Genomic DNA, 15,833 nt, shown 5'->3' with positions numbered 1-15,833 from the left:
CTTATCTATCCATAATACCAAGCATTCAACTCACACTATGATATCAATTAGAAAGCATAAGGAATGGAAAACAATGCAATCCTACAATGCAACATGCAAGAAATGCGAGATCATGGTATACTAAGACATAGAGAGGAACCCGGTTGCTTCGGGATGACACCACCCACCTTTCGACAATGTCGGGGTGCTAAGAACGTTATTCGGCACTTGCTTCAACGTCGCTTCGACCTCCTAGGTGAAAACGAAGCTCGATCGGTCTTGTTTTGCCGATAACTTTTCACCGGCTTGACGAATGCTCAATCCGTCTTCGCCAACGTGTTTAGACACCTAACAATTAGGTTTAGATGCTATCAATTAAGATCAAACCTCACTATTAAGCAAAACCCCAATTTAGAGCCCTAGGTTTGCACTATAGCAAAATATTCCAACAAAACTCTAGATTCTAGCATTAAGCATCTATTAAGCATGCTAGGGTTCTAATCAAACCATTTCTAGAGCTAAAGATCCAAACCCTAGGTTTCTACCATTGTTGAGCTCAAAAGCTTACCTCTAAGCTAGCTCCAATGGTGAGAGGAAGAAGAGGAAGAAGATCAAGGCCTTCTCTAGCTTGCTTCTCCTTCTTCTCCTTCTTCTTCTCCTTTCTTTCCTTCTTCTCCTTCTTATCCTTCTTCACTTCAAAAGAGAGGGAAAAAGAGCTTAGAGAGAGAGAGAGAAAGAGAGAATGTGTGTTTGGTGGGAAATGAGGGAGAGAGAGAGTGCAATCCCTCCTATACCCCTCAACTAATGTAACAATTGCACCCAAACCCCTCCACTTTGTTTCTCTCACACAGCCCAGACTGGGCAGTTTTCGTGCTCGGGGACCGGTCTGTCCCTAGAGGGACCGATCCCCGAGAGCCTCTCATGCGGGCAGAGGGCTCTGCCCAGCATCCTACGCGTACGGGGACCGGTCTGTCCCGCCAGGGACCGGTCCCCGAGAGGAGAACTCTCAGGACTTAGCCAATTTTTCCTCCTTTTTGCTGGTTGTGCGTACGGGAACCGGTCCTCGCCTGAGGGATCGGACCTTCAAGGACCGGTCCCCTCTCAAGGGATCGGACCCGAGAGCAAACATTGCGCGCAGGGTTTTCTGCCGCATTTTTAGCTTACGGGGACCGGTCGGTCCCCGAGAGCAAAATCTGCCAAGTGCAGATTTCTGCACAACTTACTCTCGCGGATCCATCGCAATGCACTTTTTGGATTTTTGACTTCTTCGGCTTTTCCGAAGCATACCCACTCGACAATTAGTCGATTTTGAACGAAGTCCAACTCTCGGATTTCGAGAATTCACTTCCTTACAGTAGCTGCTTGGGGAAGGGCAAAGGCGACACCAGCGATCATCCTAGGACCAACAGAGAAGGATGACAGTGGCGTGGCGTGGCAGTGGCGCTTGGGTGAATTTCTGAGGTTGCACGGGTGCCCTGGGCTCCGCTTTCGATTGCAGCTGCTCTTAGGGCACAGCGGCGTCGGGGGCAGGTCAGGGTAGGGTCGTCAGGGTCCGAGGATGACTGTGGTGGCGGCGCAGAAACAGGAGGGTCGGGTCACCTCCACCCATAAGGCTAATAATTGGGGAGAGAGAGAGGAGAAAAGGAAGGATCCTTCGGCAACTGGCACGGCGACGGCTGCGGCGGCGGTGCCTCTTAGGAGGACCAGAAGTGGGAAGGGGGAAAGGGTTAGGGTTAGGGTTAGGGTCAGGGTTGATAAAACCCTAATTCTCAAGTATATATATATATAATACTTGGCAATTAACGTACCCATAATCCGCTCCCACCCAAAACGCATATCTCGCGGCCCAAAACCTTCTCCAATTAACTTCTCTGGCAGAACGGTCCCCGCCTGTGGGTTTCCTCACAAAACAGAGTGCCTGTTGTGCTTAAAAAGCAAAAACACAATGTATAATTTACCCTATCTACGATAAAAGCCACATTACTCGATAACCACGTGTCGAACACAAAATCCGTCAGCGCCATTGCCTCCAACATAGTTGGGCCATCGAAACGAGCTAGTGGTCACCTGAAACAAAGTCCGATTCGTGACAGAAGCCTTCTACTCTCAATGGCCTCTTCTGAAAATGTGAGTTGCTATTCACTCTAAGTGAAAAGTAATTAATAATCACGTAAAATTTTTATTTTAAATTATTTTTCACTAAAATTTGACGGATAGTTTTGAACTTAAAATACACACGATAATATATGAAAGATGTCAAATTTATATAGAAAAAATCTCAGTCCTCACATAAACTTATAATAAATCTCCACTATAGAGTTTTAATAGAGAATAAACAATACTAGGACTATAAATAAATTAAATAAATCTACACGAAACAAATCTAGATTATTTGTATATTTTATCAATTTTAGTCTAATTGATTTGATTTATTAAGTTAGTTTTGTTTTTTATTTTTAAATTTTTTCAGCTTTTAGTCGATTTTTAAAATTTTAGTTCTTTACCTTTTAGTTTGTAATTAGTTATAACTTTTATTATTCATTTTAATTAAATTAGTAATCAATGATTTGAAAATCAAATTGAACCAACTGGTTCGATCGGGCAGACCGTAACTTAGTCTATTAAGCGATTTGGTTCAACCCTCTGAACTGAATGAGGTTAAGAAGAGTTTTGAATCATTAGAGATAATAAATATTTTAAACTTAATACACTTTAACCATTAGTGGTAATAACCATTTTAAAAGTAAATTTAAACGTAAAAATTAAAAAGGTTAAGATTAGTGGTAAAAAAAAGTAATAGTTAGGGACTAGTGGTTAGCGATGTTAACATGTCAGAATCGGGGCAAATTTTAACAAATTGAAACCTAACCCGACTATTAATTCCAAAACCTGCATCCGAACCTAACAGATTTTAAAAATCCATATCCAATCTGAAACTGACCAAAAATCCAAAACCCAAACACAAACCCGATACAATTATTTCTCTTTACCATACTTCAAAATATTTAATATTAAATTTAAATTTCTAAAATATAAAATCAAACTTTATATATATTATATAATAAAAAATCAATTAGGATTCGAGTCCAGTTCAAGATACACTACAACATTTTATATTAAAGGTGGCTTTTATGGGTACCTATAGCGGCTTTTTAAAAAGCCGCAATAAAAAATACCGGCTTTTCTGAAAAATCCAAAAAAAAAGCCGGTGAAAACTGAGTTGGTATAGATCTATGTCAATATAACGGCAGCTTGTAAAAGCCGCATTTTAGTGGCTATAGCGGCTTTTTCGAAGCCACTATAAGCATTCAAATTGTGGCACTATTATAGCCGCCTTTGATTATCTATAGTGGCTTTTTGCCACAATACTGCAATTTCTACAGTTTTTAAGAGCTATGGCAATTAAAAAGCCGCCTTTAGTTAGTATAGCGACAATTGGTGTGCCACAATGCTGTTTTTGCGGCTTTTTAATGCTGTTAATAAAATTATGTTGTAGCTTTTTGGAAGCTATTAATATGCATATACAATGACTTTTTATAAAGCTACAATTGATTGAAATATAGGGACTTTTTAATATGTATATTAGCTTGGGATAATAGTTGTATGGAAGATACAATACAAAAATGACACATTCATAACAAAAAAGTTATTTCATTCATATATAAACCAAGAGTATCGAATGAAACCAAAATACTAATTGTTTCTCATATCCTCAACATCAATAAAATGATAAAAAACTATAATATCCAAAAACAGTTTTTTAGAAATGACACTGTAGCTCAAAACATAAAATGATGCTTGTCACAGCCCGCGACCGCCCGCCTATTTGGCCGGGCCGTGCCGCCACGAACAGACCGCCGAACGGACAGAGTTTCCCCTGTACGTCCTAGGCGTCGCAACCTGTACAATACAAGGGTTCCAACCAGGAACTGATCTCAATCAAGATTGCATAAGGAAGTATCAATAACATAAAACTAACTGCTATTACAAGCATTCATTTTATACACTTTATACATCACTTTCTTTTACTTTTACATTTGCTTAACTTCCAAATACAATCACATTATTACATTTAATACAAGTTGGTTGTTGTCATTCCATTCTAATCTCTAGGCCCTGCTGACTCGGGGTACTGCTATCTCAGTCTCTGGGGTAGGGCGCTATCTACGAAGCTACGCCCTTGCCTCGCGCCGCCGCGCCGCTCACGTGCGAACCTTAAACACCCTAAAACAATGTGGGGTGAGAACCAACTCTATGGTTCCCAGTGGGTACGGCCACCCAAGGAAAAAGCTCGACCAATAGGTCCGAGGAGGCACTGCAACATGTTAGTTCAACGATATACAACAAATATATATTCAAATTGAAATACATGTCATGCCTCACAATATGCGATATGAAAATTATGCAACTCTAGTAGATCAATTGATTCTACATTTACTTGGCTAATCTTAGCTCATAGTAATCAACTCTAAGGTTTCTATTACCTTAGGATCACACTCAAATCCATTGGCTTCTAAGGTCTCTATTACCTTAGCTCTAGCCTCTATCACTAGCTTATAAGGGTTCCACTACCCTATCAAAGCTATCCACCCGACTCGGCTTCGAGTCAATCATCTGCGGATATTCCGCGCACTGGCTGCTCAACAGCCTACCGCTCTCCGTGACTTAGCCTCTTAGTGGCGAAATCGTCGCACTCGCTGAACCCGACTCAAGTCCCTTGACATAGCCATTCTGGTGGCGAACACGTTGCACTTACCCAGCGAGGACTCAAGTCATGACCTATCCATCTGGCGGCGAACTAATCGCACCTCACCCAACAATGGTTTCAGTCACGACTCAGCCACCTGGCGGTACCCATTCGTACTTACCCAGCAATGGTTTCAATCAATCCCGGCGGTCTGATCCACAATCAGCTTAACCATCCGGCGGCGAAATTGTCGCACACGCCATGACAATGGTTCAAGCCTCGGGCGGTGATCTCCATGTGATCGCCCCCAATCCTCCCTAGGTATAAACCTCAGCGGCGAAATCGTCGCACACGCCCTAGCCTTGATACCAGGGTCATCAAAGGTCCTGGGATTCCGGAATCCACTTCCACAGGTCGAGGGTCCATAACCAACCCTATGCTGTCGACCTAGAACATCCTAGTAACTAATACCACTATACTCAACAACCTAGGTCCAATACCACTCTAGGTTCCAGGTCTCAGTCACATAACCTAGGTAAAACTGCTAGGTTCTATCTCATCTGTGCCTAGATGTCAACTTCTAGGTCTACTTGTTCGACCTATGTTTACTAACACTAGGTTAGGTGCCACTCGATCTACTTGACATCCTAGTTGTCCAATTGAGTATCTAATTGTCCTCTATGCAGTTCTCTTGTCAATCAACTCTATTACTTCTAGAGTTATCAACCTAGTTTACGTGCATATCCTCACAATGCTAATCATGCGTTCTATGATCTCTATATCATTTTATATGCATCTACTTAGCATTTTACCACATGCATCATCTATGTCATTTTGTTATCATGCATCAATATGAATTCACTTTACTTAGACATACAGGCGACCTAGTCACTTCGGTAAGCACAACCCACCTTAGCTTGCTTTCCGATTACTTGTCGACACTTGCAATCGGCCTCCCGCGGTACTCGACACCCGGTTTGGCCCAATCTCGCAGTTGCGCTCCAACCGCGCGCCGCTTTGCAATTCCGAGAATTAAAGATCTTCGCTTTATTGTTACGGTGCTCGGGATCCAATCTCGCTATTTATGGACGTCGCCTCAGCCCTCCAGGCGATAACGAAGCCGGAAACCCTTATTTCGGCAATATCTTCTCGTAGGCTCATCGGATCGTTGAACCGACTTCGCCAACGCGTTTCATTACCTATCAATTAGGTTTACAGAGGGTCAAATGAGATCAAACCCTCATAACTACCAAAACCCCATTTTGGGTGCTCTAGATGCTACTATAGCCAAATCCACCAAATCGATCTATGAAATGGGGGAAATTCATCTAGATAGCATGCTAGGGTTCCAAATAAACCGATTTTAGAGATCAAAAATCCATCTCTAAAGATCTATCATGAGAGAGCTTGGAAGCTTACCTCTCCAAGAAGCCTCAACCAAGGAGAAGATGAAGAGGAGGAGGAAGATCTTCTTCTTAGTCCTCTTCTCCTTCTTCTTCTCTTCTTCTTCTTCTTCTCTTTCTTCCTCTTCTTCACGCACAGAGAGAGGGAGTGGCTGAGGGAGAGTGAGGGGGAAAATGAGAGGAGAGAGAGAGACCCCTCTCATAACCCTCTATTGTAACAATATGCATATAAGTCCCTCAACTTTTCACTCTATGCACTGCCTAGACTGGGCAAGACCTGCCCGGAGGGACCGGTCTCCCCCCTTGGGGACCAGTCCCCGAGGACCTCCCCATCTCCACGCGTGTGGGAACCGGTCCCTCTGGCCCGGGGACCGGTTGCATCGCGCGTCGCCGCAACCACCAGCCGCTGGGACCGGTCTCTCCCTTCTAGGGACCGGTCCCCGAGAGCAAACCCGCACAGACCATGTTCGGGAACCGGTCCCTCCCGCTAGGGACCGGTCCCCGAGCGGTCCCCGAGAGCAGGTCTGCCAAGTGCAGGTTTTTGCATCATTTGCTCTCGCGGACTCCATTCCAATGCACTTTTTGGGTTTCGTGCCACTCTGGCTTTTCCGAAGGCTACGCGCTCGACAGTTAATCGATCCTGGACGAAGTCCAACTCTCGGCTTTCGAGAATTCACTTCGTTACAATGCTAAAGGGCATAGTAGATCCAAATACAAAAGAAATAATCAAGTATCACTGGAAGGATTTGATGATGCTGACGTATAGCAAGTGCCCGAAGACTTAGGATCCTGTAACAAAAACAAAAATTTCTTTCAACAAAATAAGAATATAGTTAACAATTAAAGCATAATGATAAAATTGATAAAATTATCTAGATAAAGTCATTTTTCCTACCTGACGACTGCCACCAAGGTTACAATCTCCCCGAAGAGATCGATCTCTTGTGCGCTGCTGTAATCAGCCCAGTTTCATATATATTGACAAAATCTGCAGGCTCCGCCATCGCCATGAACCTGCCGTCCAATGAGAATTTCAGGCCTCTGATCGCCCCCATCCGCCCCTTGAGCACGGCCATGGATTATGATAAGTTTCTTATATCCCACAAGCGGCATGTAGTGTCTTGGTTGCCTGCGACCAGAATAAGGCCATCTCGGTGCCAAGATGATGCAAAAGAGTAATCTAAATGACCCTATAGGGTTCCGATCACCAAGAGTTCCAAAAGAAGAAAGAAACCATATTAAACAAATTAAAGACATCTAAATAATTTAATATATTAAGCAAGTTTATTGAAAAACAAGCATAGCCTATTTGTACTTTTAGTTCAATAGCAACAGAACAAAAACATATGTAATGCCTGACGAACGAAATCCTGCAAGAAAATTTTTGTTAGCCCCTTTCATGCCCAAGCTTGCTAACAAAAACCGGGCACTTACTTAACAGAGAGGCTCACTGATCATAGAACATCCTATCATACCATATTGAAAAGGTGCTCTCATAACGCCAGCTGCTGGGAAAGCACTTCCACCCTGCTTTTAGTGCCTTACAGAAATGTTATATGATGCACTCCTAGTATCAAAGGATGTGTTAATTGCAAAATCACATAACTATCTATCTATCTAGCACAGCATGATCACTATAATTATCATAATCTTAAAATTTATATGTAACATGCTCCTCGCAGGAGATAAATACTGTATGTTTTACCTATGAATGCAAAAGCATTATTTAGTAGAGATATTCAAAGAAATGCAAAAGTTTTAAATTTATTTTTTTTGGTTTTGGTTGCTAAAATTAATATTATTATTGCTTCCTTAACTTCCTCATATCTAACCTGTCACGCCATGAGCCCTCCTATTTGGTCGATTTCGAGCACGGCAACAGACCGTCGAACGGACAAAGTTTTCCTTGTACTGCGGATAGAGTCTCCCCTGTACGTCTAAGGCGTCACAATCCATACAATGCGCGGGGTTCTAACCAGGAACAACATACAAACATAGATTGCATAAGGAAAGTATCGAAAACATAAACAATTAAGTTATTACATGCATTCAACTCACATATTACAATTTACATCACATATTACACTTTTCATTCTCTTTTTAGCTTCCAAATACCATCAAGTTCTTAACATCATTATTACAACATTGATCATTTCCTTTCTATACCCCTAAGCTAAGCCGACTTAGGGTACTTCTATCTCTGGTCTCGGTGGTAGGGCGCTAACTACGGAGCTACGCTCTTTCCTCGCACCGCCGCGCCGCTCACGTATGAACTTGTACCCCCAAAAACAACACGGGGGTGAACTATTGTCCATAGTTCCCAGTGGGTACGGCCACCCAAGGGAAAAGCTCGACCCACTAGCCCACTAGGTCCAAAGGAGGCAATACAAACATGTTAGTCCAACAGATATCCACGATAATATTTATGCAAATATTGAATACATGTTTATGCCTCAAGACATGCAATATGTAAATCATGCAACTCATGCAAGTAGATTAATTGATTCTACTTTCTATCATTTACTATTCTTTATATTATTAGCAATTCTTGATCACTTGCCATTCTTTACTCTTTATTCTTAGCCGTACTTTACTCAATTGTCACTCTTTCCTAAGGTTACATTTACCTTAGCCAACTATGCCACTCGACTCGATCTTGAGTCAATTCATGATGAATGCAAGATTTCATTGCCCAATCTCTTGGCTAACCCGAAGGTTTCGCCCTCAACAAACTCACTAACCCAAATTCCTACTATCGGGGGGATACCCGCTACAACCCGACGGGACCGTCCTCTGGGGAGATACTCGCTATGACCCAGTGATGATTACTTCGGAGCTCATCGCCCGAGGGGGAGCTACCGTCCTCGGGCCAAGGACTATGGGTGAGTACGATCAATCCTTAACTTTAAGGATTCCAAGTTCAATCCATTCCTTAATTTTTAAGAAAAATCATGCTCATATGACCCTTAACTCTAAGGTTGTAATGTCATAATGTCACTCTCTCTACTTGCATTCTTTAACCTGCTTTAGTGTCATCACACTACTTGTTCTTTATACTCATTTTCATGCCACACTAAGTGTTCATTAATGCCACACTTGTAATCTAGCATCCTTGTCCCATTGATGTCACCATTATAACTCTAGTATTCAAGACTCATTAATGCCACTCTCTACATTTATGTCAATATGTCACTTTGTTTCTAAGTTCTCATTGTTATGTCAAATGCCACAATGTCACAATTGCACATGCATATACTTTCTAGCACATTTCACAACTTGCCAATATGCATATTCCATTTATCATATTCCACAATATGTCTATATACATATACCAACTAGCATATTTTCATAATGTTAACATTCATATACCATCCAACATGTTCCATGATTTATCAACATGCATATTCCATTTATCATATTCCTCAATGTATTAACATGCACATCTCAATGGTAGGTAATAAACATCAAACATAATAAGGTTCATGCATCCATAATACCTTATGCAACCTACCACTATACATATATGCATCAATAATGAATATTACTTTACTTTGACATGGAAGCGAGCTAGACATATCGGTGAGCACAACCAACCTGTTATCGCGTTCTGATTGCTTGTAGTCACTTGCAATCGGTCTCCCGCGGCACACGTCGCCTGGTTCGGCCCGATCACACGCTCGACCACCGAACGACCTCCAATCCACAATCCGAAAATTAAAGGTCTATAACTTGATGCCACGATGCTCCGGATCCGTTCTCGTAATTTTTGGACGTCGTCTCGGCTCTCCAGGCGGAAACAAAGCCAAAACGTCCGTTTCTTCAATATCTTCGCGTAGGCTCGACGAATAGCCGAACCGACTTCGCCAACACGTTCGTATACCTAGCAATTAGGTTTACATAAGGTTAATTTAGATCAAGTCCTTACATTTTGCAAAACCCTATTTTTGAACCCTAACATGCTACTATTGCAATAAACCTCCAAATTGATTCATGATTCAAGCAAATAGCATGTTGATATCATCTAGGGAGTCCTCTAAACCCAATCTTAGAGCATATAAATAAAGCTCTAAAGATCTACCATGAGAGGGGCTCAAGCTTACCTCAACAAGCTTCAATTAACCCATGTATTAACGATTTAACATGCTAACAACACATTAGAGGCTACTAGAACCTCATACATAAAGGATTAAACTAAATCCTAGCTTAAATCATGAGATCTCACCTTAGGCCACCATGCTCATCAAGCTAAATCCACTATTGGAGAGCTTGCTTCACCATTGGAGAGCTCCAACATCATCTCACTACTACAGATACAAGATTTAGTGGCGACAAATGTCGCCGCCATAGCCAAAATTGTCGCCACGAAAAATGTTTTGGCGGCGACAATCTGTCGCCGCAAGCCGCCGCGTAAAACCCTGTCGGCAAAACTATTTAGTGGCGACAAATTGTCGCCGCCAAAAGTTAGATTTTAGGGGCGACAAAATGTCGCCGCTAAAACTTATATAATTCGCGGCGACAGATTGTCGCCGCCAAAAGTTACATATTTAGCGGCGGCATTTTGTCGCCACTAAAATATTTGGCAACAAATTGTGGCTGTGACAAGTGAGATAATTAGCGACGACATACTGTCGCCGCGAAAACTTTATATAATTATTATGACTAATGATGGCAACATTTGTCGCCACCATTTCTCTAATATAAAATTAATTTTTTTAAAAAAATAATTGGTAGTAATAGATATTATTTAAGAAGAGTATAAATAATCTTTACAACATAATTCATCTTAAAAAGCTTTCCAAACAAATCACAAATTAACAAGCAAAAATCCTATATTTTGCATTGAATTATGTCTCTCAGAACAGAGATTATATGCTCACACAAGAAATAAGTTGAAAAAAACTAATCATCTACAAGTTTGGGACAACACCCAACACAACCAGAAAACAAGAACCATGTTAGAGTATCACTGTATTGTCACCTAATACAATCACCTACTACAATCGCCCAACACAACCAAAAAATAAAACACAATAATAATATTTTTGTCATTTTCATATACTATCAAATGTAAAGTTTTCAAAATATGTCATTTTCAAAATATTTTTGTCATTAGAGAGCGTTGAATATAAGGGCATGTTTGTTTAAAATAGAAATCAAAATTGGAATAGGAATGGAAATGGACTGGAATCAAACACAGAATAATGAAAACAATGTGTTCCCAACATCTTGAATCATAACCATATTTACCATGCAGCGAATAAGTGGCCAGTTGATGTCACTGAAGAAAGGATGTTGCTTGATCTCATTTGCTCCAGAACTTGATCCCAAACGATTAGCAGGGTCTCTATGGAGTAATCCATGGATTAGTTGCCTTGCTGCTAGGCTAACCTGGCTAGAATAAGAAAGGAAAAAAAGACCAGTCAACTCGGTATTTATTTATCAATAATATTTCATAGAATGAAAAATGCACACTTTTACTCATACCAGTGGAAAAAAAGCTTCTTTACATATTGAACATTCTAGAAACTATGCCTGTCTTAGTTTTTTTATTACTCTACAAACTACAGAAATTTATAGTATTAATTGCAAGAGAACAGATCTTTCCTATTTAAATCATGTTACTCTGACAATAAGATACAACCAACATATAGTGTGGTGTTAGGTAGGGAAAAAAGGGGATTTTCAAGCATTTAACGATCTAGTAGATTTTTCCTAGCTAAAAGTTTCATGAAGTCCAAATATCCTGTTCGTTTTTCCGGTCGTAACTATGAAGGTTAAGGTTCTTGGTATGACCATTAGGCATTACCACTACTAGTGCTAGATTATGAATCAGTTTTTTTCACCCTCTGTGCACTTCTACCACTAAAATGAAAATTGATTCAGCGGCAAGTTTCTCATCGGAATGCTGCTTGGAAATGTGAGGTCCTTGTGCAAAATGTTGGAAAATGTCCTTTTTCTATTCTTTCCTCGAAAAGATGTGCGCCCATATAACATCTCATAAAGCAAAATTCCTGCATTTTAACATAATTAGTGGTTAAAGCAAATATATAAGCAGATATTATTCAGAGATGCCAAAGATTTTGCATGCCAAACATTTTGCTCTGTGTTGATAGATAGTATTTGTGAGATGCCAATGTATATGCTCATTTAATTGTTTTCATATGTGTTAGGGCATTACTTCAAGACTGGAATACTATCAATTCTTAGAAATAAAAACAAAAAAATGAATCAAAAGAAACTTACCACATTGCGATGAGTGAAAAGAAAAAAAATATAAAAAAGAAAATCAGAAATCGAAATCTCTGTTTTCGCTCTTCTTCTAATTGTTAATGAAAAAAATTGCTGATAACGAGTAAGCTCCAGCCGATGCAGAGTGGTCCGGGCTCAAAAGCGAGATGTGGAACTCAGCAAATTTTCTAGAATAGTAAAGAGAAGACGCAAGCGGTACGACGGGTGCCACTCCGAGCACGCCGCGGTCGGAGAGGGAGTTAAGCGTGAGGGGACGCGGGCGAAGGAAGGGAACCTAACCCGATCCCTATGGATTTTGCGATGCAGAAGCTGAGTTTGGGTGATCTACGACGGGGAAGAGACGATTCGCCCTCTCTACTCCGTGAAGCGGCACATGAACCTCCGCGACTCCAAAGCCCTAGCGCACGTGACCCGCTTCGGCGGCGGCGGCGGCGGCGGCGGCGACTCGGCGTTCGAGATTGAGGGGTCGTACGCGCGGCAGAGCTGCGTAGTGAACGACCCGCGGCGGAGGGAGGCGGTGGCTGAGGAGCTGTGCGGTGTATGACCCGCGGCGGAGGGAGGCGATGCGAGGATCTGCGTGGTTGCTGGGATGGTGATGCTGGGATGGTGGATGTTGGTGAGGGGTAGGAAGCCCCTCGTGGGGGTGCTGGAGGACGAGGCGGCGCAGCTATGGAAGCTCTCGATGAAGACCACAGTGGCGAGGCGGAGGGGACGAAGATGGGCAAACTTGCTGAGAGAGAAAGAGTAGATAGCTGTAAAATTTTATTTACAGCTGTAATTTCATTAAACTTTTTTTATATATAAAAAGACAATAAAGACCCTAGACCTTATGTAATAGATGTTAAACTAGTGAGGGTAAAATTGTCATTCTGAAGGGATATGGGTTGGTGAGCGGTGAAAAAAATGGAGGGAAGTTCTGGCGCGCTTCATAAGGATATATGGCGGCGACACCTTGTCGCCGCCATATTTTCCATTTCAGTGGCGACTCTTATATGTCGCCACTATTTTCTATGTAATGGCGGCGACAAATAAATGTCGCCGCCATTTTCTAAGAATCGGCGGCGACAAATAAATGACGCCGCCATTTCCTATTGAATAGGCGGCGACAAATAAATGTAGCCGCTATTTCCTAAGAATCGGTGGCGACAAATAAATGTCGCCGCCATTTTCTATGACAAAATTTCGCGGCGACAGTACTTGTCGCCACCAAAAAGTGCCACTAAATAATACCTTTTTGTTTGTAGTTGTTCGCAAGCATCTTCTCCACCAACCCTCCAATTTTTAGAGAGAGATTTAGAGAGATGAGAGAGATATCTAGAGAGAGGTGGAGGTGTTTCTCTCTCTACTCCATGCGTGCGTGGGTGTGTGCTCGGGCTGAAGGAGAAAGAAGAAGAAGCATCAGCTTCTTTATAATGCACCCCAAGGCACTATTCACTTCAGGCAGCTTGAAATCTGATAAATTTCGTTGGAGCTCTTCCAGATGTCCGTTTGAGCTCAAATTTGGCAGGCAAGTTCGGTTTCACTTCGTAAGTCCAAAGAAATTTTAATATTTCAGTTTCGACCTCGTTTGGTCACTGAAAACTGTACCGAACTGCAATCTTTATCAGATAGCTTTCGAATTCGATTTCTCTCTCTACGGGTGTCAGAAAAATATGAAACTTTAAATCTAGCCTCATAAAAATATTTCTGACATCTCTGCCAATTTACATAATTTTCTAACACTGTGCAGTTTCTGCTAATTTATCTGCCCCGTTTCTTACAGAAAATTCTAAATCTTCTGTTTTCGCTCTGATTTCAGCACAGGTCATTCCCAACTTATATTTCACTTCTCTAAATCCAATAAAAATGGTATCTCATACTATTTTTATTTATTTTCATTTTTATATTTAAAATCCGGTATGTTACATAACCAAATTGGCCGATTCATTTTTTTAAAAAAATTGCTTGGGTTTAGTAGCATCTATAAAAAGATCAATTTAATTATAGAAGTGTTGTTTATGGGTAAAGAGTTGTATGTTTATTGTCTCGAGACGTCCCAACAACAATGCATAATTTGCGGCTTGTTTATAAGTGATATTTAGCGTGATTAATTAGGGAAGATGCCTACTAATTAAACTTAATTTTCTTTTTTTTCCTTTGCCTCTAATTTGCACATGCAAATGTTGGGAACAACTGATTATTTTTACAACTACATTCTTTTCGGGAAAAGATCCAGTATTTAGATAAATTTAAACAATATTTCTCTCAATTACTCCCTAAAGTAGTCATTACAAATAAATATAGTAGTGACATTAAACGAAACTTTTAAAAGCGAGAACACGGAATTGTGGTGGCTATTCCACCAAAGCACGCGTATTTGGCGTGGACGAACAGAGGCATGTGCACATTGAACATTCCAAAGGCTATTAAAAAATGAAAAAAAAAAATGCCTTCAAAAACTTATCAAAAAAAAGTAGTGAGAAAGAAGGATCATGAAGGTGGACGAACGATTCCTCCCAAGCGGTGATCGCGTGCCACTCGGTGAAGGTCTTCCCAAGCGGCGATCGCGTGTGACTCGACGAAGGTCCTCCCAAGCGACGATCGCGTGCGAGCTCAAGAGGAATCACCTCAGCGAAAGTCCTCCCAAGCGACGATCACGTGCAAGCTCAAGGGGGGTCGCCTTGGCGAACGATCCTCCCCAATCCGGCCATCGTGTGTGAGGTTGAGAGGAGCGGACGAGTCTAAAATCCCAGAAAATGGTTGAGGAGAAAACCCTAGAGAGGAAAGAGGTTGGAGGAGACGAAGTGGGAATCGATCCGCGAGGGAGAAAGGGCGAGAGGTGTCGGGTTTTGGGTCTGTGTAGAAGAGGGAGAGAGGGAGAGAGGGAAAGAGAGAGATGGGTTATTTAGGCCTAGAGAGAGAGAAAGAGAAGGAATTGGCTAATTACTTTATGGGCTAGGCCCAGATAAAGAGAGGAGAAATATATAATTTGGGCTACTATTTTGGGCCAGCCCAATTCAAAAAGCCGCTAAATAAGTGTCGCCTTTTAACTAATTTCCTGTAGTGATAGGTACAGATAAAATTCATACTCGGTCCGTGAAATAATTTTCATGCTTTTTTGGTTTTGGATAAAAAAAAAGACATGAAGAGAGAAGAGAGATTTTAAATAATATAGTGGGGTAAAATTACTTGATAACCTTTATAATAAAAGGTTAAAATATCTTTTTTTCAATACCTGGTAATCAATATCTCTCTCAAAGTGATCTCTTATTATAGTTCACAACTAAAAAAATTTAGAAGTTATAAAATTTGAATGGTAGAATAAGAATGAGTGTGCGATATTAAAAAAATAAAAGATATATAGAAGCACTCCTCGGACAGCCGACATCTTCTTTGAGCATCTCTTTAGTTAACTCCAGCTGTACCGAGCATACACGCAAAGGCACAATAAACCAATTTCTACTCGATTGCTTCTACTCGATTGCTAGGAATTGAGATTGCCAAAGCTTATTTTGATGTTGACAATTAAAGAAGAT

General features: G+C 41.2%; 1 long non-coding RNA gene across 1 annotated transcript; it reads right to left on the bottom strand.

The window, feature by feature from the left end:
• Positions 1–9,887: 9,887 nt before the first annotated feature.
• Positions 9,888–12,852, bottom strand: LOC109704926. The gene is made up of 4 exons (XR_002214532.1): positions 12,598–12,852; positions 11,876–12,080; positions 11,317–11,461; positions 9,888–9,949 (listed from the first exon to the last, which is right to left on the bottom strand). It is a non-coding gene; the product is annotated as an uncharacterized LOC109704926 (long non-coding RNA).
• Positions 12,853–15,833: the final 2,981 nt, after the last annotated feature.

The sequence above is a fragment of the Ananas comosus genome, unplaced genomic scaffold (genome assembly GCF_001540865.1).
Source record: "Ananas comosus cultivar F153 unplaced genomic scaffold, ASM154086v1, whole genome shotgun sequence".
Classification (NCBI taxonomy): Eukaryota; Viridiplantae; Streptophyta; class Magnoliopsida; order Poales; family Bromeliaceae; genus Ananas; species Ananas comosus.
Note: the sequence above shows the minus strand (reverse complement) of the source record. Positions and strands in the feature narration are given on the sequence as shown.